General features: G+C 43.9%; 1 protein-coding gene and 1 long non-coding RNA gene across 2 annotated transcripts in view; one reads left to right on the forward strand and one right to left on the reverse strand.

Moving 5' to 3' along the window:
* Positions 1-8910: 8910 nt before the first annotated feature.
* Positions 8911-20064, reverse strand: LOC130297576 (uncharacterized). The gene is made up of 5 exons (XR_008849596.1): positions 19976-20064; positions 10891-10982; positions 10588-10768; positions 10117-10188; positions 8911-9019 (listed from the first exon to the last, which is right to left on the reverse strand). It is a non-coding gene; the product is annotated as an uncharacterized LOC130297576 (long non-coding RNA).
* A 912-nt stretch (positions 20065-20976) lies between these two features.
* SEPTIN9 (septin 9) overlaps positions 20977-25156 on the forward strand; it is a 366436-nt gene continuing 362256 nt past the window's right edge. Inside the window, exon 1 of the mRNA XM_056549571.1 lies at positions 20977-21026. The gene's annotated coding sequence lies outside the window, so the exon portion shown is untranslated. The remainder of the gene's footprint in view (positions 21027-25156) is intronic.

Consider the following 25156-nt stretch of genomic DNA (forward strand, 5'->3'; position numbering starts at 1 on the left):
TCATGTTCTTACCTGTGAACTTATAGTGTATGTAATTAGCTTGTATATACCTTGTAAGAAAAATAGGCCCCTACCTAAAGCAGCATCATTTTACATGATACCTCTCAGTAATAAGTATTATTACTGTGAATAAGCTACCCTGTGTGTTCAATGAGGTTTGGAGATGGGGCCATTGCACCAGTGTAACTGTGTCATGTGGGTCCAAAGCTCACTGCACACACAGGGATGCCGCCGGGTAGAATACACAGTAGATTTTGCACATCATGAAATGTGATGCGTACACACTGTGTGTGACCCTACCCTAAAGTTGCTAGTGGACAAAGTTTGCACATCATGAAATGCGATGCGTACGCGCTGTGTGTGACCCTACCCTAAAGTTGCTAGTGGACAAAGTTTGCACATCATGAAATGCGATGCGTACGCGCTGTGTGTGACCCTACCCTAAATTTGCTAGTGGACAAAGTTTGCACATCATGAAATGCGTACGCGCTGTGTGTGACCCTACCCTAAAGTTGCTAGTGGACAAAGTTTGCATATCATGAAATGCGATGCGTACACGCTGTGGGTGTGACTCTATCCTAAAGTTGCTAGTGGACAAAAAAGTTTTACTAGTTTTGAGATTAGCAGTAGGGTGTTTTCAAGGTAAACATCGATAACAAATTTTTAGATTTTTATTTTGCTAAACCGACCAGCCAGTCAGGAATTTAACATCATAGTAAAAATGACTCCCCCTTATAAAAGTCAGTATAATTAAGGAAATAATACTATTATATAATAAAAAGATCAAAATACAAAGTATGGTACTAATGTGCAAGGTCTCATTTTGAGAAAATGTAAGGCTCAAGTGGGATCAGATATGAAAAGGGAAGAATTATTTAATCTTCCTTCCTTCATTTTCTTTTTATTTACTTATTGCATTAAGGTTATCCGATGGGACTTTTTTTCTCTTTTTTTTAAACTATGCCTATTGTGCAGTATATAAAAAATAAACCTTTACTCACTACCATTGCTCCTGCAGTCTCCTGCTTCTGTCCCTGATGCAATTTTCTTCCTGCTTCTGGGGGGTGGACACTTCATGCTGCAGCTCAGCTTTCTACCGGCGGCAGCGATGTCCCGCCTTGGCTGGTGATAGGCTCGGCTGGTGAGCTGCAGATGGATGTATTAATCCCCAGAAGCTGGAAGAATATTACACCAGGGACTGGAGCAGGACATCGGATGCACCGTGTAGGTGCTGGAGATGAGTAGAGGTTTAACTTTTTTTAATACATACTACACAATGGGTATAGTTAAAAATAAAAATTAAACTCCCACCAAATAACACTTTTAATAACGCCTAATGGAAATCCTGCGCCTTCAGGAGGCTTTAAAGGGGTTATCCACCATAAGTCAATTTTAGTACGTACCTGCAGACAGTAATAAACATGCTAAGAAAGGATCTGCGCTTGTCTTGGGGCTACATGGCTATGTTGTGAGATTACCATAACATTGTGGCTAGCTTTTTGTGTACTGGTATTTCCTGTCCGACTTTTCTTTTTTTGACTACAAATCCCATAATTCCATTTTCCTCCCTCCCACACGTCAGCCACCCCACCCATTGAAACATAACTGAGCTGCATCCATTCAAAAGACCTGTGGTTTTCAATCAGGGTGCCTACAGCTGTTGCAATCCCTCCACCCATTGAAGCAGACAGGCTCCCTGTCATCAGCTGACTAGTGAGTCAGGTCTCGGCTGCATTGCAAGCTGGGAAAAATCTGAAACAGTCATTTTGTATGCTGTTAAAAATAAATAGTGGGGTAAAAACCACTTAAGAATCGTGAGAAAACCGTCACACACAGGTACAGACACTATATTATGAACTACATTAACTTTACAGCCCCTGTAGCACAGGAAAAAAAATAAAAAATCCTGGAATACCCCTTTAACTTTCCATTCTTTATTTTTAAGAACACAGCAGCATAAACAAGTTTTCAATTGGCTTAATTTAGCAAATGTTCCTGGTTCAGTAAATATCTCTTCTCCCCTCTTGTTGACAGCTGGTAGTTGTGGTTTCTATCCACCAGCTCTGCTTTAGAAACAGTGATGATGTCGCTACCTGTGGCCGAAGCTCCTGAGTTGAGCACACATCCGGCAATCCCAGGATTGTGAGCAGATGTCAGCAGAGTGAAAGTAATAAGGGGAGATGAGACAACCCCTTTAACTTATCACAGTTTGACCCTTTCACAAAATCATGGACAACCATTCATAGTTTAAATTCTGAGTAAACAGGGCCACTGCATGGCTGGAACCTAAGGGCCCATTCAGAAGGCAAAATATGTTTTCAGAATATGTTAGGCGTCACTCAGTTGGGGCTAGGACCACTCAGACATGTGTTGTCTCTATTTGACGGCAATTCACATCCAAGCGGATTCTGCTGAAAAAATTAATATGTCCGGAATTTTTCTTTCTGCAGCAGAATTTTCCACAGTGTACACGATCCAGCAGAATCCTATTGTGGTGTCCCCGTACCGTATTTCATACCGTACCTTGTGGTGAGGTCCCCAAAGTCAGAGTCCCTAGGAACAGTGGGGGTCCTCTTCTTTAGTTAACCACTCGTCACCCCTCAGTTAGCTAAAATTTGTATAAATAAAAGTGTAAATATGTATATTTAAGATGCCTACCTTGTTAGCGTTGCAGGACCTGCAGGTCATGTGACTTGGTTCACAGAACTCTATGGTTTGCTAAAGGACCTTTGGTGGTTCTTGTGTCAGGTGTTCACCCACAATGCAATGTAATGGTGAGTGACAGCTGTATGGATCAATCCAAAACCGCTCAGCCCCTGCCAATATCAGGGAGCTGCAGCCAATAATCGCTCTCTTGGGTTGCTGACTCTGGATGAGGTAGGACCTCCACAACTTCCAAAGACAATTACTAGGCCTAAGCCTTACGGCCTCAGCCTACGCTAAAGACTGTAAGTTCTTCTCATTCCCCGCTATATCCGCAAGATCACTGGACCTAAACCTACCCCTAAATCCAGCAGATCTATGCTACAAAAATCCTCCTAAACTAAAGAGAACTTACAAGATCCCAACCACCTGTCAATCGCTACTTCAGCTGTATATAGACTCTGTAAGGCTGGGTTCACACTACGTTTTTCAACTACGGTTCCCGCATACGTTTTCTATCAAAAACCGTATGGGGAAAAAACGGATGGAACAGTATAGGAAAAAGTAAACCGTATGAGTTTTTAAACAGTATACTGTTTTTAAAAGTACACCCTGTTCCATCTGTTTTTATAGAAAAAAAAAACATACGTTTTTAAAAATGTTGTCCATTTTTAATGGGAGGGGTCTTGGGTGGGGACTTTAGGATTCAAATGCGCATGTGCAAAGTAAAAACGTATACGTTTTTCCCGTATGGAACCGTATACATGTGCGTTTTCCCATTGACGTCCATGTTAAAAAAAAAGTATGCGGTTGCAGTACGGTTTTTAAACCGGAGTCAAAACCGTGGTTGACCACGATTTTGTCTCCGGTTTAAAAACCGTACTGCAACCGCATACGTTTTTTTTAACATGGACGTCAATGGAAAACGCACATGTATACGGTTCCATATGGGAAAAACGTATACGTTTTTACTTTGCACATGCGCATTTGAATCCTAAAGTCCCCACCCAAGACCCCTTCCATTAAAAATTGACAAAATTTTCAAAAACGTATGTTTTTTTTTTCTATAAAAACGGACGGAACAGTGTGCACTTTTAAAAACAGTATACTGTTTAAAAACGAATACGGTTTACTTTTTCCCATACTGTTCCATCCGTTTTTTCCCCATACGGTTTTTGATAGAAAAAGTATGCGAGAACCGTAGTTGAAAAACGTAGTGTGAACCCAGCCTTATCTGGACTGTTGTTACTGCTGCATGTTACAGAAAATCTTCAGTAAAGTTTCTACAAGTTTTCAGCTAAGTACTGGTTGTGGACAATCCATTATTCTACACTCACCTATCGCTCTTGGGAAGGGTGGCGATAGGCCCAGCATTACCTCAGAGTTTTAACCCTCACCCTGACAAGGGTTAAATTAACCCCTCATATACTACAGCAACACCCCCAACTACCCCCCCCCCCCTCCCCCCCAAGGCATACCACACTATTTAAAAAGTTTTTTTACTGGATTTTGCTCGGAAGTTCTGCCACGTGAATACAGGATTTTTTATCAAAATTCAGTAATGCAAAGTATAATTGGGGATATTTACTTAGCTGCAACAGCACTGCAACTCCTCCAAAGCTGCACATTTTTTGGGCAGAAATTGTAATTTTTGCACAAATATTGCCTTTTCTGCACAAAAATTTACGACTTATGAGGATTTGGCTGCTTGCTCCAAGGCTGATGGAAGGAGGCAGAGATGGGGCTGCAAGCAGGCATGGCTTTGCATGGAGGTGGCGTGTAGGGGGCGCACCCTCCTCACATGCGACCTGGGGGCTGACTTGTGACACCTAAAGTTGCAGCAGTATACATCAGCTCATGACTGGGCACCATGGTAGCCATGAGTCTGCTGAGTTTTATAATGGTGTGGCCTACCAAAACACTGCAGATGATAAATCCCTCCCAATATGTCTAGATGATGTAAGACTATATTTAGTCACTAGTAGGTTCATGCAATAAAAGTTTTCATAATTACTATTTGTAAATTTATCCAAGACCCTAAGACAGTGTTTCCCAACCAGGATGCCACCAGCTGTTGCAAAACTACAACTCCCAGCATGTCTGGACAGCCAAAGCCCATGGTTGGGAAACCTCTTGCCCACCAGTTGTTCTTCTCAAAGCTTCAGTTTTCATTTCCTTTTGTTCCTATAATGACTGTGATAACTCAGCAGCGTTCTATTTACAGTATACACATGACCTCAGATATTACTAGATCTCAGGGAACCGAATTTACAAAGTGTCCTCCTATTCCAGGAATACGGCTTCTTTATAGTTAATATTTTCCTTTAGACACATATACTGTATAGTTTTGTTTTCAAAGTTATTTTTTTGTTGAAATTCATCAGGCACTGAACAGGTTAGTAGCCATAGATCTCCGATTTTTTTCAGGAACACAGATTAAACTGTGTGCATCTCATCTACATAAATATATATATAATATGCACACACAACACTTGGCCTTTGACCCTATATGTAAACATAGAGTGTGTAGTACAGGAGACTGGCCAGGCAAATGCCAAGCACATGTGCAGACACTGCATAGCACAGTATACACAGAATTCCTCCTCCTCCGCAGATATTCTTTTTCAGACATCCTATTTCATGCGGTTCCTTTCTCACATCACTTCTTTTGTCCATGTGGCTTATTGAAGGATAGTGTGTAAATGTCAGGGTGTTATTTTATCTTAAAATATAGGAATGTGGGACAATTTACATAGGTCAAAGTTTGATGAAAACATTCATAATACATTCCGCATGGTACAGATACCATTGTAACAGGTGCTGACTTCATAAACTTTAGCTGCGTTGCAACTATCTAGCTGCAAAACAAAGATTCAATCAAATAAACTTGCAATAAAATGAAAAGTAAAAAGAGGAGGCTTAAATAAACAAAGCCTTCTGCAGCCATAGTAGCAGAGATCTATGGATATATATATATATACAACATTTTTAGATGAAACATTGGGGCGCGCTCTATCTCTAAGGCTCCTTTCACACTATGAATTTCTCCATTTACAAACTTCCGTCACATGTTCCGTCACTACAGCTTCAAAACCCGGCCATTACAAAACCCCTGACGGCCGTGACTAAATTGCATTGCAGCCTATGGGGTTTTGTAACTGCCCGTTTGCACCCGTATATGCCCATAATTCATTACGGGCGTTATAAATTGACGGGACATCGTGGACGCATGCAGTAATTTTTCCGCCACGATGTCCCGTCACTGTATAACGCCCGTAATGAATTACGGTAATATACGGGTGCAAACGGGCAGTTACAAAAAAAAACATAGGCTGCAATGCAATTTAGTCACGGCCGTCAGGGGTTTTGTAACGGTCAGGTTTTGCAGCTGTAGTGACGGAACATGTGACGGAAGTTTGTAAACAGAGAAATTCATAGTGTGAAAGGAGCCTAAGATGAGCATTCCACATTCATTGGTGACAATGCATAATCCAAGAGATTTTTCAAATGGGTTTGCGCCACGACCTAAAATGTTCCAACATTTGGTGCATTTCTTGTACAAAATGTTGAATCACATTTTAGACACAGTTATATAGTAAATGTACCAAAAAGAATAATCAATTGTGCCTATCTTGCCTGTTTTAGTTTCCTATGTCGGCAGGGAGCATGGCTTGGGGAGAAGGGTTATGGCTTGAAATGCAGCAATGTGCACTAAAATTGCATTAATATTTAACAAACACTGTTGGCATGAAGTAAGCAAACTAGTAAGCAATAGGCTGTGTAAAGTTAGATAAAGACTCTAACATATCTAGTAAGATGCACAAGTCACTGTATTCTTGGCACACCTTCACTCAACTCTAAGAGTCTCCTTAGTTGGATGCTTTGCCTTGGGTGCCAAACCTTGTTCCCCTCTTAGGGAACGTTTACATGGGTGTATTTCTCGCTGCGAGTTTAAAAATGGGTGGGGTCTCTGCGTGTTACCTGCATCAGATTTTCGCGGAATCTCTGCTGTTGAAAATCTACCACAGACTCTATTGACTTTAATATTGATTTCCCACGGCAAATTTGAAAAGAAATACGCCCGTGTGAACGTACCCTTACTCAAGATACATGAATACCATGTGGACCATATTCAGATGATGTCAGGACCCAGAGCGTCATACTGCCCCACAGCCAACCACTGGCTGTGGTGATGTTATTTTCCATCCAAATTATACTGTGTGGCTATTGTATCTTATTGTATCTTGTAGCAAAAGGATAATACAGAATAGTTCAAAATCGGATATGCCTTTTATAGGGTGACATGCCTGCTTTGGCTTTACAATTGTGAATATATCTAAATCATTATTGAATATACTACACTTTTTGCAGTTGTTTTATTCTCTTTTTCCTTCAATAAGCCCTTAGGATCTTCTCTTAGGTTCCAATTTATATGGCAACAATCTCACCAGTCATATATAAACACGAGCTGTTAAAAAAATACTTTATTTGTGTTTCTTGCACTTAGCAAATTGTTCTAAATTGGTGAAATCAGTGAAATTGGTGAATAATACCAGTATACAATACCATGTATATGTAATTTATTGTAATTTTTATATATATATATATATATATATATATATGCAAAGCAGCTCATCATACCACCTTATCAGGTAGCATACCCTAAGATCAGCTCTGGCTCATGTTACGATGTCTCAGAAAGCCCACGGAGTGCTAATGGCCTTTTTGAATCTTCGTTCTACACTGGAAGTGGTGATCCCCCCCTAAGGAGAATAATTAATATGTAATAACAGAATATATATGTAATAACGGTACCCACCAGGGAACCCTAGGCAGTTGCCAATTTCATCTACCACTTATCGTACTCTATTGGAAAAAGCACAAGATTCCACATCCTTAAAGCTTAGCCGCTTTTATAGTCCTGAATTGTATTTTGTATTAAGCCTATAAGGCTGTATTTGTGCGAGGGGTGCGAGTATTTATGGGCACAAATCTGACCGCCTTGTTAAGTTTAATGTCTTTCATTCAGGTAGGTATGTATTGTTGTAATCACGAGCACGAGTGTGAAGCCCCGAGCACAGGTATTAAGCCTATAAAGCTGTATTTGTGTGAGGGGCATGAGTTTTTTCGCCCCTGCACTTCTAGGCAGGGCGTTAAGGAGTTGTGGGTAGGGGTATATAACGCCCCTGCACCTACTGGTGGGGCGTACGTGGTGTTTTGCGGACCCCTCCCAACCCTCCCCTTTTTTCAAATTATTTCATTACAGGGTATGCTTGCCCTCTGTCGCAGTTATGGGCACAAGTCTGACCGCCCTGTTAAGTTTAATGTCTTTCACACAGGTAGGTATGTATCGTTTTAATCACGAGGACGAGTGTGAAGCCCCGAGCACAAATATATGTTCCACATTCCTGAAAATGCTAGACTAATGGTGGACCATGAGATCGTGTCCCCACTGATTCCCTTTGAGCTCCAAAGAATTGCATGAAAATTAATAAGCAGTGGTCTATTGAGTATACAGCTATAAGTAGACATGCAGACACAGTTAGTAGTCAATGCAGACAGTCCCAAATGTAAAGAGTAAAAGTAAAATCCCAATTACATAAAAAACCCTAGGATAGGACTACACTTGTAAGGCTGCATTCACACCACGATTTGAGTGTCCGAGGCACAGATACGTTCACAGAAGCTTAAATCGGCTGAAATGGTATCTGTGCATGGGCATGTACGGGGTCCATTAACTATTATGGGGCTGCGGACCTGATCGTAGTCTGCTAGTGACTACGATCTAATCATTTTGGTCTGCCATGATTTTCAGTCCGTGTGAAAAATCTGACATGCTGAGAAAATGACCAGATCGTAGTCACTAGCAGACTACGATCGGGTCCGCAGCACCATAATAGTTAATGGACCCATACATGCCCATGCACAGATACGATTTCAGCCATTTTCAGCTTCTAAAATCATATTTGTGCAGCGGACATTGAAATTGTGGTGTGAATGCAGCCTAACAAGTGTCACAAACAGAAACATTCAGGACTGGTATAATCAGCAATGTTAAAGGACACTATACTGACCACTCCAAGGGTTTCGCTGACGAAATCACAGCTCAGCAAAAGGATATCTGTAAGAGGCTCTGTTAGCAGCATTTTAGTTTATCTTGGTCATTATCCATATGTGTCTAGTTTAAGTTAAATTCAAGGTTTATCTTTATTGCCAGGGTTCTCGAGCTTCATACTGCAAACTTAAAATATTACAGATACCTTCAGGTCAGTACAGCACCACTGGGGCGGTGGCGGGTTAAATAACATCTTGCAGTACTACATCAGGGATCGCCCCATTGTTTTTTCTTTTTCCTTTTCTCTGAAGATCCCAGCACCTACTGGGTGAAACATGTTGGAACATGTACATGTGCTTGTTTTTGGTATTTTAGATGCCAAGTTATTTTTCTTTTCTATACTGGATGAATCATAGCTTTTTCCATGCTCCTACCATGTATTGGTCCACACTATAGATTACCTGATATTTGTCAGTGGTTATTTTGTTACATATATACAGTACCTATACATTCCAGGGCAGTGGGGCATTTGGTGTACTGTGCTGTGTTATTATTATTATATTATATATTATATTTATATTTTATTTTTATATATTTTTTATATATATAATATATATTTTTTTTATATATTTATAAATGTATATATTATTATATATTATTATTATTGTAATCCATTGCATATTACTTGGTTACTTTAGATAATATACCCAGTCCCCTTTGATATTTCCATTTTAGGAGCAGTGGAAAAAGTCCGGGATCTTCGGCGCGTACCGTACAAGGATGATCCTTGTACGGTACGCGCCGAAGATCCCGGACTTTTTCCCCTGCTCCAGAGACGTCCACAAGTCGGCAGGGTGTGATCCCAGCCAAACTCCCAGGAGGCAGCTCCGTCATAATTACTGAACTACGCTTCATGGTGGTTGTGTCTGGTACACAACCCCCTCAGGTTAGTACACATCCGCGTGGTGTGCATCTATTTTATCTGTGTATAATATACAGAATACTGTCCTTAGAGGAAGCTCTGCTCTATTTTTCCTACACCAGATTCTATTCTTTCCATTTTAGTGAGTACACTTAGTTTCTCTATTGAGGGTTTATTTCTTTTGTAATATTTTGAGTAATTCATTAGGAGATATATGTTTTAGGGCTGTGTTACAGTAATTTCTTTCTTCCTTGGCAGAGTATTCGCCTATTGGACCATTGCATAACCTTCTTATCTTTGTATGTAGGCTGAATGTAGGCTTTGTATGTAGGCATTCGAGTAGGATGCTAAAAAACGGACTAATTTGATTACTCTTTGCCAATATTGATAACCTAGTGAACAAATCTGCTGCCAATGGTTTAGTCCTTACAAACTACTTTTGCTCTACATCCTGAACACCAGTAAGAAGACACAAGGACTAAGATGAATAACTCACACAGTCATCAAGCTGAACTGCTGACAGAAAGGTGATTCCAGGGCCTAGATTCTGACTTCTGTGTCCACACCCCTGAAATTATTAGGACACAATGACAATAATTATCATGTTTAGTCTTTGCTTCAGGGGAACTTCTCTACTACACAGAAGATATATATGACAGAAGAATCCTACCTAAAGTTTAAGAATTTACCATAAGCAGATCAAAAACAGAAACAAGACTGCAACGTAGCACATGAAAAGGCAGTATATAAAGTACATTCTGAAAGTCTTATTTCACATTTTGGTATGTTACGCCTTTGTGCTAAAATAAAATAAAAAATCTAATCTTCCCCCATCATTTTGCACTCAATACCCCATAATGACAAAGTGAAAACAGATTGTTTGAAATCTTGTTGTTGAAAAGAAAAAACTAAAGAATTGCATTGACATAAGTATTCAGACCCTTTACTTAGTACTTAGTTAAAGCACCTTTGAAAGCCATTACAGCCCCCAGTGTTTTTGGGGATGAGGCCACAACGTCTGCACATCTGGATTTGTGTGGACCTTGACCTTCTGGAAGTTTCCATCTGCAGACAGGATTGGGTTCTTGGTCACCTCTCTTACCAAGGCATTTTCCACCCGATAAATTAATGTGGTGGGAAGGCCATGCCTGGAAGAGTTTTAAGTATTTAATTTAAGTATTAAATATTTCATACAATTCTAAGTATTTTATATATATATATTAAAAAAAAAGAGATATTAGCTGGAAGTCAATGTATAAAAAAGCTATACCGTTGCAAAGTCCTATGGCTGCATGGAGCTGACAGGTTAATGACTCGCTACGGAGTGTACAACAGTTTTTCAACTCTTCCAGGAGGTTGCATCTGGGTTTATAAAAGAAAGAAAATGTAGAACGAGCATGTTAGGTATAAGCTAATGCTTGAGTCACGCTGCCAGCCAAAAGCCAACATAGAGAGAAACAAAAGAGACTGAAGCTTATGTGAAAGCCACCAGAGTGAAGTTAAGGCCATTTTTCATTCTATTAAAAGGTGCATTAATCTGTATATCATACATGCATTTGGAAGGAAGCACTCAATTACTGTATGTGGTCCATAGACATGTTAGTAGAATAAATCCAACAGTTATGTATATATTTTATGGGTGGGTGTAGAATTTAAGAGGCCATGGTCAAAATTAAGAAGCATGTTTTTAATGGCCATGCAGGTGTGATATCCCTATGCAGAACACACCTGTCTACCTGCCCTGTCAGGTAGATGTTACTTTGCAGTGTCTGCTTTGGCCCACAGCTCCAAGTTTAAATGTTTTGTAATGTGCCAAGTATTTTCCTTTATTAAATGAACGACCTGCGCCGTAAATATATGGCACGGCTGTGTGGCAGGTCCATGAAGCAAGCTCAGGAGCTGAACTCGCTTCATATCCATTCGATCCGAGCTGCTATCAGCAGCCAGGAACCACGGCTAATGCTGGACACCGGCGATCGGACCGATGCCCAGCAAAAAGTTGATTGTGCCATCTAAAAAGCCGAAAATACACTGCAGGTAGCTCAGCAAAGCTGATCGAGATCATCGCGAGGAAATCGTGATGTCCTGATCAGCTGAGAGGATGGCGGGAGGGCCCTTACCTGCTTCCTCACCGGCCGATCGGTTATTCAAGGCTCCAGTCAGCCTCAGCAGGCTAGAGCAATGGAGCACTGATAACACTGATCAATGCTATGCTATGGCATGGCATTGAACAATGTATGCAATCTAATGATTGCATGTAATAGTCCCCTATGGGGACTAAAAAATTGTGTAAAAAAATAAGTTAATAAATGTGGTTCACCCTATTTTTATTCTCAGCCAGATACCAAGAAAGCAGCAACAGCCTGAGGTTACCAGAGTGGTTGAGGACCATTGTTATTTGCACTCCGCAGCCTAAATAATGGCAGCCTGTTACCGCCTAGGTCCAGGACCGCCATTGTTAACGCTCCAGGCTTGTTTGTACCGGGGGAATAATTGGGGGTTTGTGCTAGCTGTAATTGGGGCTAACGCTAAGCCCTGGCCTAGTAATGGACTCCGTCTATAAGACAGCTTCCACTACTAAGCCTGTAAAGTAAATTAAAACAAAACACAACACGTTTTAAAAACTTATTAAAAAAACACTCCCCCACAAGCCCTAATTAACCATTTTATTAATAGTAAACCAAAAAAGTGCAGGTCATCATCGTAGTCCACCGAATCTGAAGTAGTCCTCTGCATACATGGATCCAAAATGAGAAGAAGAAAAAAACAAAAAAAAATTGGTTAATACATTTATGGCACTCTCCCCTGGCGAGTACACCCATAAAGCAGGGTTTCCAAACAGGGAGTCTTCAGCTGTTGCTAAACTACACCCTCCATCATTTCCAGAAGCTTTTGGCTGTCTGGGAATCATGGGAGTTGTCATTTATCAACAGCGAGCCTCCAGTTAAGCACCAGCTGGAGTCTCACTGTTCTTAAACTACAACTCCCGTGATGGGAGTTGTATTTTAGCTGCAGCTGGAGGTACCCTGGTGTTAAAATGGCTCCCCGGCCACCCGCCCACATCTCCCACTTGCCCGCTAGCTGTTTCAAGACTACAACTCCCATCATGCCATTACAGTGAGGACCTGCTGGGAGTTAAAGTTGCAACAATTGGCGGGCAGTCGGGAGATGCAGGCAGGTGGTAGATGGGGGCAGGTGGGAGAGGTGGCTCACAGAAATATGAAAGTATGGCACTGTAATTTCACATTTATTTATATTTTTATTTAATTATATTTATTTAATTATGAAATTACAGCGGCCACGACTTTACAAAGAGTAGCACATAAGTCACAGTTTTTTGGGCAACTTTTTAAAAATTCTGTCAAAAGCAAGTTTTGTAATTCAGGTCTGACCTGGCTTTGACTTGCGACTTTTATTTGCTTACGTGCAACACTCACACATATGACATTGCTTACGTACGACATTCCCGACCACTGCAAAGTGAAAACTGAAACTTGCTTAAGCAGGGCTATTTGCAATTTATGTGTACTTAGTGGCACAAAAATTTGCTTTGGCGCACCTGCGACTTTTTGTGCGACTTTTGTAAGCAAAAACCCTCTATATCCCTTGATAAATGACCCCCAATGTGAATTTATCATCAAGTGTATGGTTATGCATGACTGTAACTGTTACGCCGAGCACTCCGGGTTCCCGCTCCTCCCCGGAGCGCTCGCTACACTCTCGCTACTGCAGCGCTCCGGTCAGATCCACTGACCCGGGGCGCTGCGATACCACCTCCAGCCGGGATGCGATTCGCGATGCGGGTGGCGCCCGCTCGCGATGCGCACCCCGGCTCCCGTACCTGACTCGCTCTCCGTTGGTCCTGTCCCGGCGCGCGCGGCCCCGCTCCCTAGGGCGCGCGCGCGCCGGGTCTCTGCGATTTAAAGGGCCACTGCGCCGCTGATTGGCGCAGTGGTTCTAATTAGTGTGTTCACCTGTGCACTCCTTATTTATACCTCACTTCCCCTGCACTCCCACGCCGGATCTTGTTGCCATTGTGCCAGTGAAAGCGTTTCCTTGTGTGTTCCTAGCCTGTGTTCCAGACCTCCTGCCGTTGCCCCTGACTACGATCCTTGCTGCCTGCCCCGACCTTCTGCTACGTCCGACCTTGCTTCTGTCTACTCCCTTGTACCGCGCCTATCTTCAGCAGTCAGAGAGGTTGAGCCGTTGCTAGTGGATACGACCTGGTCACTACCGCCGCAGCAAGACCATCCCGCTTTGCGGCGGGCTCTGGTGAAAACCAGTAGTGACTTAGAACCGATCCACTAGCACGGTCCACGCCAATCCCTCTCTGGCACAGAGGATCCACCTCCTGCCAGCCGGCATCGTGACAGTAGATCCGGCCATGGATTCCGCTGAAGTTCCTCTGCCAGTTGTCGCCGACCTCACCACGGTGGTCGCCCAGCAGTCACAACAGATAGCGCAACAAGGCCAACAGCTGTCTCAACTGACCGTGATGCTACAGCAGCTACTACCACAGCTTCAGCAATCATCTCCTCCGCCAGCTCCTGCACCTCCTCCGCAGCGAGTGGCCGCTTCTGGCCTACGACTATCCTTGCCGGATAAATTTGATGGGGACTCTAAATTTTGCCGTGGCTTTCTTTCCCAATGTTCCCTGCACTTGGAGATGATGTCGGACCAGTTTCCTACTGAAAGGTCTAAGGTGGCTTTTGTAGTCAGCCTTCTGTCTGGAAAAGCTCTGTCATGGGCCACACCGCTCTGGGACCGCAATGACCCCGTCACTGCCTCTATACACTCCTTCTTCTCGGAAATTCGAAGTGTCTTTGAGGAACCTGCCCGAGCCTCTTCTGCTGAGACTGCCCTGTTGAACCTGGTCCAGGGTAATTCTTCCGTTGGCGAGTACGCCGTACAATTCCGTACTCTTGCTTCAGAACTATCCTGGAATAATGAGGCCCTCTGCGCGACCTTTAAAAAAGGCCTATCCAGCAACATTAAAGATGTTCTGGCCGCACGAGAAATCCCTGCTAACCTACATGAACTCATTCATCTAGCCACTCGCATTGACATGCGTTTTTCCGAAAGGCGTCAGGAGCTCCGCCAGGATATGGACTTTGTTCGCACGAGGCGTTTTTTCTCCCCGGCTCCTCTCTCCTCTGGTCCCCTGCAATCCGTTCCTGTGCCTCCCGCCGTGGAGGCTATGCAGGTCGACCGGTCTCGCCTGACACCTCAAGAGAGGACACGACGCCGCATGGAGAATCTCTGCCTGTACTGTGCCGGTACCGAACACTTCCTGAAGGATTGTCCTATCCGTCCTCCCCGCCTGGAAAGACGTACGCTGACTCCGCACAAAGGTGAGACAGTCCTTGATGTCAACTCTGCTTCTCCACGTCTTACTGTGCCTGTGCGGATATCTGCCTCTACCTTCTCCTTCTCTACTATGGCCTTCTTGGATTCCGGATCTGCAGGAAATTTTATTTTGGCCTCTCTCGTCAACAGGTTCAACATCCCGGTGACCAGTCTCGCCAGACCCCTCTACATCAATTGTGTTAACAATGAAAGATTGGACTGTACCATACGTTTCCGCACGGAGCCCCTTCTAATGTGCATCGGACCTCATCACGAGAAAATTTAATTTTTGGTCCTCCCCAATTGCACTTCCGAAATTCTCCTTGGACTACCCTGGCTTCAACTCCATTCCCCAACCCTGGATTGGTCCACTGGGGAGATCAAGAGTTGGGGTCCCTCTTGTTTCAAGGACTGCCTTAAACCGGTTCCCAGTACCCCTTGCCGTGACTCTGTGGTTCCCCCTGTAACCGGTCTCCCTAAGGCCTATATGGACTTTGCGGATGTTTTTTGCAAAAAACAAGCTGAGACTCTACCTCCTCACAGGCCTTATGATTGTCCTATCGACCTCCTCCCGGGCACTACTCCACCCCGGGGCAGAATTTATCCTCTGTCCGCCCCAGAGACTCTTGCCATGTCTGAATACGTCCAGGAAAATTTAAAAAAGGGCTTTATCCGTAAATCCTCCTCTCCTGCCGGAGCCGGATTTTTCTTTGTGTCCAAAAAAGATGGCTCCCTACGTCCTTGCATTGACTACCGCGGTCTTAATAAAATCACGGTTAAGAACCGCTACCCCCTACCCCTCATCTCTGAACTCTTTGATCGCCTCCAAGGTGCCCACATCTTTACCAAACTGGACTTAAGAGGTGCTTATAATCTCATCCGCATCAGAGAGGGGGATGAATGGAAAACGGCATTTAACACCAGAGATGGACACTTTGAGTATCTGGTCATGCCCTTTGGCCTGTGCAACGCCCCTGCCGTCTTCCAAGACTTTGTTAATGAAATTTTTCGTGATCTCTTATACTCCTGTGTTGTTGTATATCTGGACGATATCCTGATTTTTTCTGCCAATCTAGAAGAACACCGCCAGCATGTCCGTATGGTTCTTCAGAGACTTCGTGACAATCAACTCTATGCCAAAATAGAGAAATGTCTGTTTGAATGCCAATCTCTTCCTTTCCTAGGATACTTGGTCTCTGGCCAGGGACTACAAATGGATCCAGACAAACTCTCTGCCGTCTTAGATTGGCCACGCCCCTCCGGACTCCGTGCTATCCAACGTTTTTTGGGGTTCGCCAATTATTACAGGCAATTTATTCCACATTTTTCTACCGTTGTGGCTCCTATCGTGGCTTTAACCAAAAAAAATGCCGATCCCAAGTCTTGGCCTCCTCAAGCGGAAGACGCCTTTAAACGGCTCAAGTCTGCCTTTTCTTCGGCTCCCGTGCTCTCCAGACCTGACCCATCTAAACCCTTCCTATTGGAGGTTGATGCCTCCTCAGTAGGAGCGGGAGCGGTCCTTCTACAAAAAAATTCTTCCGGGCATGCTGTTACTTGTGGTTTTTTTTCTAGGACCTTCTCTCCGGCGGAGAGGAACTACTCCATCGGGGATCGAGAGCTTCTAGCCATTAAATTAGCACTTGAGGAATGGAGGCATCTGCTGGAGGGATCAAGATTTCCAGTTATTATTTACACCGATCACAAGAACCTCTCCTATCTCCAGTCTGCCCAACGGCTGAATCCTCGCCAGGCCAGGTGGTCTTTGTTCTTTGCCCGATTTAATTTTGAAATTCACTTTCGGCCTGCCGATAAGAACATTAGGGCCGATGCTCTCTCTCGTTCCTCGGATGCCTCGGAAGTAGAACTCTCTCCGCAACACATCATTCCTCCTGACTGCCTGATCTCCACTTCTCCAGCCTCCATCAGGCAAACTCCTCCAGGGAAGACCTTCGTCTCTCCACGCCAACGCCTCGGAATCCTCAAATGGGGTCACTCCTCCCATCTCGCAGGTCATGCGGGCATCAAGAAATCCGTGCAACTCATCTCTCGCTTCTATTGGTGGCCGACTCTGGAGACGGATGTCGTGGACTTTGTGCGAGCCTGCACTGTCTGTGCCCGGGATAAGACTCCTCGCCAGAAGCCCGCTGGTCTTCTTCATCCTCTGCCTGTCCCCGAACAGCCTTGGTCTCTGATTGGTATGGACTTTATTACAGACTTACCCCCATCCCGTGGCAACACTGTTGTTTGGGTGGTCGTTGATCGATTCTCCAAAATGGCACATTTCATCCCTCTTCCTGGTCTTCCTTCTGCGCCTCAGTTGGCAAAACAATTTTTTGTACACATTTTTCGTCTTCACGGGTTGCCCACGCAGATCGTCTCGGATAGAGGCGTCCAATTTGTGTCAAAATTCTGGAGGGCTCTCTGTAAACAACTCAAGATTAAATTAAACTTTTCTTCTGCATATCATCCTCAATCCAATGGACAAGTAGAAAGAATTAACCAGGTCTTGGGTGATTATTTACGACATTTTGTTTCCTCCCGCCAGGATGACTGGGCAGATCTTCTACCATGGGCCGAATTCTCGTATAACTTCAGAGTCTCTGAATCTTCCTCCAAATCCCCATTTTTCGTGGTGTACGGCCGTCACCCTCTTCCCCCCCTCCCTACCCCCTTGCCCTCTGGTTTGCCCGCTGTGGATGAAATATCTCGTGATCTTTCCACCATATGGAAAGAAACCCAAAATTCTCTCTTACAGGCTTCATCACGCATGAAGAAGTTTGCTGATAAGAAAAGAAGAGCTCCCCCCATTTTTTCTCCTGGAGACAAGGTATGGCTCTCCGCTAAATATGTCCGCTTCCGTGTCCCTAGCTACAAGTTGGGACCACGCTATCTTGGTCCTTTCAAAATTTTGTGCCAGATTAATCCTGTCTCTTACAAACTTCTTCTTCCTCCTTCTCTTCGTATTCCTAATGCCTTTCACGTTTCTCTTCTTAAACCACTCATCATCAACCGTTTCTCTCCCAAACTTGTTTCCCCCACTCCTGTTTCCGGCTCCTCGGACATCTTCTCCGTCAAAGAGATACTGGCATCCAAGAAGGTCAGAGGGAAAACTTTTTTTTTAGTTGATTGGGAGGGTTGTGGTCCAGAAGAGAGATCCTGGGAACCTGAGGACAATATCCTAGACAAAAGTCTGCTCCTCAGGTTCTCAGGCTCTAAGAAGAGGGGGAGACCCAAGGGGGGGGGGGTACTGTTACGCCGAGCGCTCCGGGTTCCCGCTCCTCCCCGGAGCGCTCGCTACACTCTCGCTACACTCTCGCTACTGCAGCGCTCCGGTCAGATCCACTGACCCGGGGCGCTGCGATACCACCTCCAGCCGGGATGCGATTCGCGATGCGGGTGGCGCCCGCTCGCGATGCGCACCCCGGCTCCCGTACCTGACTCGCTCTCCGTCGGTCCTGTCCCGGCGCGCGCGGCCCCGCTCCCTAGGGCGCGCGCGTGCCGGGTTTCTGCGATTTAAAGGGCCACTGCGCCGCTGATTGGCGCAGTGGTTCTAATTAGTGTGTTCACCTGTGCACTCCTTATTTATACCTCACTTCCCCTGCACTCCCTCGCCGGATCTTGTTGCCATTGTGCCAGTGAAAGCGTTTCCTTGTGTGTTCCTAGTCTGTGTTCCAGACCTCCTGCCGTTGCCCCTGACTACGATCCTTGCTGCCTGCCCCGACCTTCTGCTACGTCCGACCTTGCTTCTGTCTACTCCCTTGTACCGCGCCTATCTTCAGCAGTCAGAGAGGTTGAGCCGTTGCTAGTGGATACGACCTGGTCACTACCGCCGCAGCAAGACCATCCCGCTTTGCGGCGGGCTCTGGTGAAAACCAGTAGTGACTTAGAACCGATCCACTAGCACGGTCCACGCCAATCCCTCTCTGGCACAGAGGATCCACCTCCTGCCAGCCGGCATCGTGACAGTAGATCCGGCCATGGATTCCGCTGAAGTTCCTCTGCCAGTTGTCGCCGACCTCACCACGGTGGTCGCCCAGCAGTCACAACAGATAGCGCAACAAGGCCAACAGCTGTCTCAACTGACCGTGATGCTACAGCAGCTACTACCACAGCTTCAGCAATCATCTCCTCCGCCAGCTCCTGCACCTCCTCCGCAGCGAGTGGCCGCTTCTGGCCTACGACTATCCTTGCCGGATAAATTTGATGGGGACTCTAAATTTTGCCGTGGCTTTCTTTCTCCTGCCAGCCGGCATCGTGACAGTAAGAAGTATAAGCATTATATTAGATTTCCCAGAAGGCCATGAGGTACCATCAGGATGACACAAAACAGACGTAGGCCATTTACATGCTAGTACCATGCCCATTAGTGTTGAGACTGCTACACAGTGAGGATTTAACCAACTATATGCTGGGTGAGTCCCAAGAAGCCTATTTGAACTATTCAAGTTGTAATAGTCCAGAAAAGGTGCTGGTATATAGAGAATAACCAGGCTCTTCATGTTTCTAGTTTTCTTTAACCAGGTCAAGTAATTTATCTGACCTCTTAAACTGGTAGCGGTCATTGTTTTTGTCTGAACTAAGACTAACACTGGAACTGTATGAGAAATCGTGCAGGAATTTTTTTCACTTCTGGATTTCCGTAAATGCAAGGGTTGAGGGTCAATAGGCCATGTCTTTACTAAACATTAACCTGGCCTTGAAGATATAAGGAAGTTTGTCCACAGCAAACAATTGAAATTCACTTGTAGAATCATCACAGATTCATGTATGTGGTAGTATACCATGAAACAGGAACGAAGAAGAGGGAAGTGGAGATAGATAGATATGCGATGGATTGATAGATATGTGGTGGATTGATAGATAGATAGATATTAAATAGATAGATATGAGATAGATAGATAGATATGAGATAGATAGATAGATATGAGATAGATAGATGTGAGATAGATAGAGATAGAGATAGATAGATAGATGGATAGATAGATATGAGATATTCCCAAAATACCAACAGAGCATCCAAAAGGGTAAATAAATAAGAGCGGTGCCAGCAGCAATATAGCCCGGTCCAGGCAGTCACACATCCAGGGTAGTAATCCGCAGCACTCCAGGGGTAGGTGCAAAAATAAAGGTGCTTTATTCCATACTAATACAGAGCAAGATATGAGATATATATGATATATGAGATAGATAGATAGATAGATAGATAGATAGATAGATAGATAGATAGATAGAGAAAGATAGATTTGAGATAGATAGAGAAAGATATAGATATATAGATATGAGATAGATAGATAGAGAAAGATATAGATAGATAGATAGATAGATAAAGATAGATAGATATGAGATAGATAGAGAAAGATATAGATAGATAGATATGAGATAGATAGATAGATAGATAGAGAAAGATATAGATAGATAGATAAAGATAGATAGATATGAGATAGATAGAGAAAGATATAGATAGATAGATATGAGATAGATAGACAACGATATAGATAGATAGATTGATAGATAGAGAAAGATATAGATAGATAGATAGATTGATAGAGAAAGATATAGATAGATAGATAGATAGATAGAGAAAGATAGATTGATATGAGATAGATAGAGATAGATAGATAGATAGATAGATAGAGAAAGATATAGATAGATAGATAGATAGATAGATAGATATGAGATAGAGAAAGATATAGATAGATATGAGATAGATAGAGATAGATAGATAGATAGAGAAAGATATAGATAGATAGATAGATAGATAGATAGATAGATAGATAGATAGATAGATAGATAGAGAAAGATATAGATAGATAGATATGAGATAGAGAAAGATATAGATAGATAGATAGATATGAGATAGAGAAAGATATAGATAGATAGATATGAGTTAGTGAAAGATATAGGGGGAGATTTATGAAAACCTGTGCAGAGGAAAAGTTGACCAGTTGCCCATAGCAACCAATCAGATCACTTCTTTCATTTTTCAGAGGCCTTTTCAAAAATGAAAGAAGCGAGCTGATTGGTTGCTATGGGCAACTGGTCAACTTTTCCTCTGCACAGGTTTTGATAAATCTCCCCCATAGTTAGATATGAGATAGATAGATAGAAGATATTGCAGATTGTGTTTTTCGTGTTTAACCCGATAACGACCACGGACGAGTATAGACGTCCAGGTTGGCGGCCGTTCCCGCACCTGGACGTCTATACTCGTCCATTATTCTCGTGGGTGCTGCCCAGTGCACCCACGAGATCGCGGCAGGGACTCGGCTGTATCACACAGCCGGGACCCTGCTGCACTGCCAGGACCGAAGTAAACTTCGGTCCCGGCAGTTTTAACCCTTACAGCCGCGGTCGGAAGTGACCACGGGCTGTAAGTGTTATGACAGAGGGATCGCATCGCGATCGCGGGGTGCTGTGTGTGTCCGCAGCTGGCCGGGACCTGCCGCACTGCCGGGAGTGAAGTTCACTTCACTCCCGGCAGTTTAACCCTTACAGCCGCGGTCAGAAGTGACCGCGCGCTGTAAGGAGTTCTGACAGAGGGAGGGGGCTCCCTCTGTCTCCTCTGCAGCACCCCGCAGCGCGATCGCGGGGTGCTGCTGCATACCTGGGCAGCCGGTGGTCCTACAAAGACCCCCAGGTCTGCCCTGGGTATTGCCTGAAAGGACGTGCCAAAAAACTATGGTGTTAAAATACTCACTGTACCCCCTAGCGAATACCTTAAGGGGTCTAGTTTTTAAAATGGGGTCATTTGGGGGGGGTTTCCTATGTTCTACTACCTTTTAATTTCTGCAAACCTTGCATAGCACACAAAAAAAGATGTACTTTTCAAATTTTCTAAATTTTCAAAATTTCAAGTTAAATTGTTAGGCTTCTAACTAATTTAAAATGTTAATTAAAAACAAAAAAAATGACGTCAAAATAAAGTAGACATCTGAAAGTATAAGTTTCATAAACTATTTGGTCAGTATGTATAAATATATGCAACCTATTAGTGTTAAAATAGCAAAAAATCGTAATTTTTTGTAAAAATTTCATGATTTTTTGCATTATAAAAAAAAACTACAAATGATATCGGCTTACTTTTACTATGTACATGAAGGACAACTTGTGACAAAAAAACAATGTCAGAATTATCGTGATTGGCAAAACGTTACCAGAGTTATTCTCTAATAAAGACAGACATCCCCGATTTGAAAAAATCCTGGTCTTTCAGGGGCGTACAGGTTTATTTGTATTGGTCCTTAAGGGGTTAATAGATAGATAGATAGCAATAAATATAGATACTGTGGTCCCTCAACATACGATGGTAATCCGTTCCAAATGAACCATCGTTTGTTGAAACCATTGTATGTTGAGGGATCCGTGCAATGTAAAGTATAGGACAGTGGTCTACAACCTGCGGACCTGCAGATGTTGCAAAACTACAACACCCAGCTGGCCCGGACAGCAAACAGCTGCCCGGGCATGCTGGGAGTTGTAGTTTTGCAACATCTGGAGGTCCGCAGGTTGAAGACCACTGGTATTGGAGGTTGTACTCACGTGTCCCCGCCGCTCCGGATTGTTGCCGCTCATCAATCGATGTCGGCGCGTCCACGGGGTGTCCCGGATGCTCCAGCAAGGCCGCTGCTTCCCCGGCATCCTCGCTCTCCGTCGCCGCCTTCACGGCGCTACGCTCGCCGCTCCTATTGGATGACGGGATGGCGTGCGCAGCGACGTGATGATGACAATGGAGAGCGCCGGTGATGCAGGGGATCCTGAAGAGGACGCACCGGAGCCCCGAGGACATGTAAGTGATCGACGGGACACACGGGGCACCGTAAACGGCTATCCGGTGGCAGCTGAAGCAGTCTGCGCTGCCGGATAGCCGTTTATGCGATGGCCCCGACATAAAAAAAGCATTGTATGTTTATGCTACCTTCAACATGCGATGGCCTCTGAGAAGCCATCGTATCTGGAAATGATCGTATGTCGGGGCCATCGTAGGTCGGGGGGGTCACTGTACTGTAGATATGAGTTAGATAGTTATCAGTCAGTACCAAGAAAACGGAATCATTATTGCATCTTATGGACACTGTAATAAGATCCTACAATGGGAATCTTTGTAATCTACCTGCTGTATGATATGCGCAGTCTCATCTTTGGTAATAAATCACAGTAAACCAGGTGGGTTAAGGGTTTCTTGTAGAACATTCCTTGTCCTATCCCCTGTCAGAATAAAGGAAACATATTGATGTCTTATGTCTGCAGAGTTAAAGGATTTCTCTTCATCTTGAATGACTGGCGGTCCTGAATGTGCATGTTTAGTTGGCGTCACCCCCTCCCCTTTACTTGGCTGAAATTGGATATGTTTACCCTCACAACTGCCTGGAAAGGAAAAAAAAGTTCCTTTTTGACAGAGAGCAGCACTTTGTACTGATAGAGATTACCTTGCTTGGACTATCCCCAACCAGCTGTACCATTGCTGGTAACATGGGGTGGAAAGGAAGAGCTGTTCTGCTATTCTGATATATTAGAAAGTACAGACCGTACTGACTAGTCGGCAACAATTGTCAGGACAGCTAACAAAATGTATGCAGGTGGTGTATGAACTCATAATACTGTCCAATCAGAAATAACAAGGACATGTTGTAGAAGAGGATATTTAAACGTAGCGTATTTGCTGTTGATTTATCCCTATAGGTGAACCCCTTCTGTGGGCATAGATGACATCTGGTACTTCCATTATGTCTAGAGAGTCATTTGATCTATAAATTGGTTAATGTCAGTGTGGTGTCCCGGTACCGTATTGCATACCGTACCATGTATGGTGGTCCCCAAAGTCAGAGTAACTTCGCTCAGGTAGACAGCCCCTAGTCACCTCTCTTCTATTCTATTTCTGTGATGTACACATGTACATATTTAATAATAATGTGTATATTTAATATAATGTATAGTGTGCTTACCTTGTTAGCATCACAGGACCTTCGGTCATGTGACCATGTTAATTCCTTTATGGTATGTTAGAGGACCTTTGGAGGTCCTTGGGTCCCATGTTACCCATAATCCTATGTAAAGGTGATTGACAGCAGTATTGGACTAATTAGCACTAGTCCAGCCCCTGCCCATATAAGGAAGCTGTAGACAATGATCGCTCTCTTGGGTTGCTGCTCTCGTGGATGCCGGACTAGCAGGACGGATCTGCGCAACTTTCAAAGACAATCTAGGCCAGAAAACCTGCCGGCTTCAGCTAAACTAAACCGTGAGTTCTAAACTAATCCCTGCTAAAGCTAGCGTTACTACTGGACCGCAACTAAATCCCCTAAATCCAGTGGAACAGAGCCTATCAGTCTAAGGATTCCAAATTGCTTAAGGTCCCAACCTTTGTCAATCTCCAAGAGACTCTGCATTTGTAGAGAATGTTCCTGTTATGAAGCTTGCATAAAACCTTCAGTAAAAGTTCCAACTGTTTTCAGCAAACTCTCCGGTTGTGGACTTTCAATTATTGCATACCTCCCTATCGCTCTTGGGAAGGGTGGCGGTAGGACAAGCATTACAGAGGAGCACTCACCCTGGCGTCACGAATAGAAAGGGTTAACCAGACACCCTTTAGTCACCGTACAGCTACAGCCCCATATACCCTACTCCCCCAGACTATCACATCAGGTTCAATATGTCCCATTGTCTACATATAACAAAATGTAATACACCCCCCTTTCCAGTCATTCCCACATTGTTGCTACCGTAGTTCCAGAGCCCTTTTGTTTCATAATGTATCAGTTTAGTTACTGTCAAGTGTTTCCTGCACTGGAAGCAATGTGGGTAATGGGGGATACAGCAATCTATAACTAAGCAGTCTAGGAAAGTTTTAAAGACGCTAAGCAGATGTGTCATTCAGCAGTCTAGGAAAGTTGAGTGGAAACACTTTAGTAACTTTTACACTGTTTGATTTGACACTGACAAACAAATGTAGCCACTATCAAGGTTTAGAAAAACAGACATGCTTACTTTTGAAAAGAGTGCCACATCTGTACTTAGGTTGTGTGTGGTATAACCACTCAGCTCCGTTCACTTCAATGGAACAGATCTGCAGTACTACCCACAAACTGAGGACAAAAGTGGCACTGTTTCTGGAAGAAGGCAACTATGTTTTTCTTTTCATGGATAAGCCCTTTTGACCCTTATTGCAGCATATTTACATTAATCCCCTAGTA

Source organism: Hyla sarda, chromosome 13 (assembly GCF_029499605.1).
Source record: "Hyla sarda isolate aHylSar1 chromosome 13, aHylSar1.hap1, whole genome shotgun sequence".
Taxonomy (NCBI): Eukaryota; Metazoa; Chordata; class Amphibia; order Anura; family Hylidae; genus Hyla; species Hyla sarda.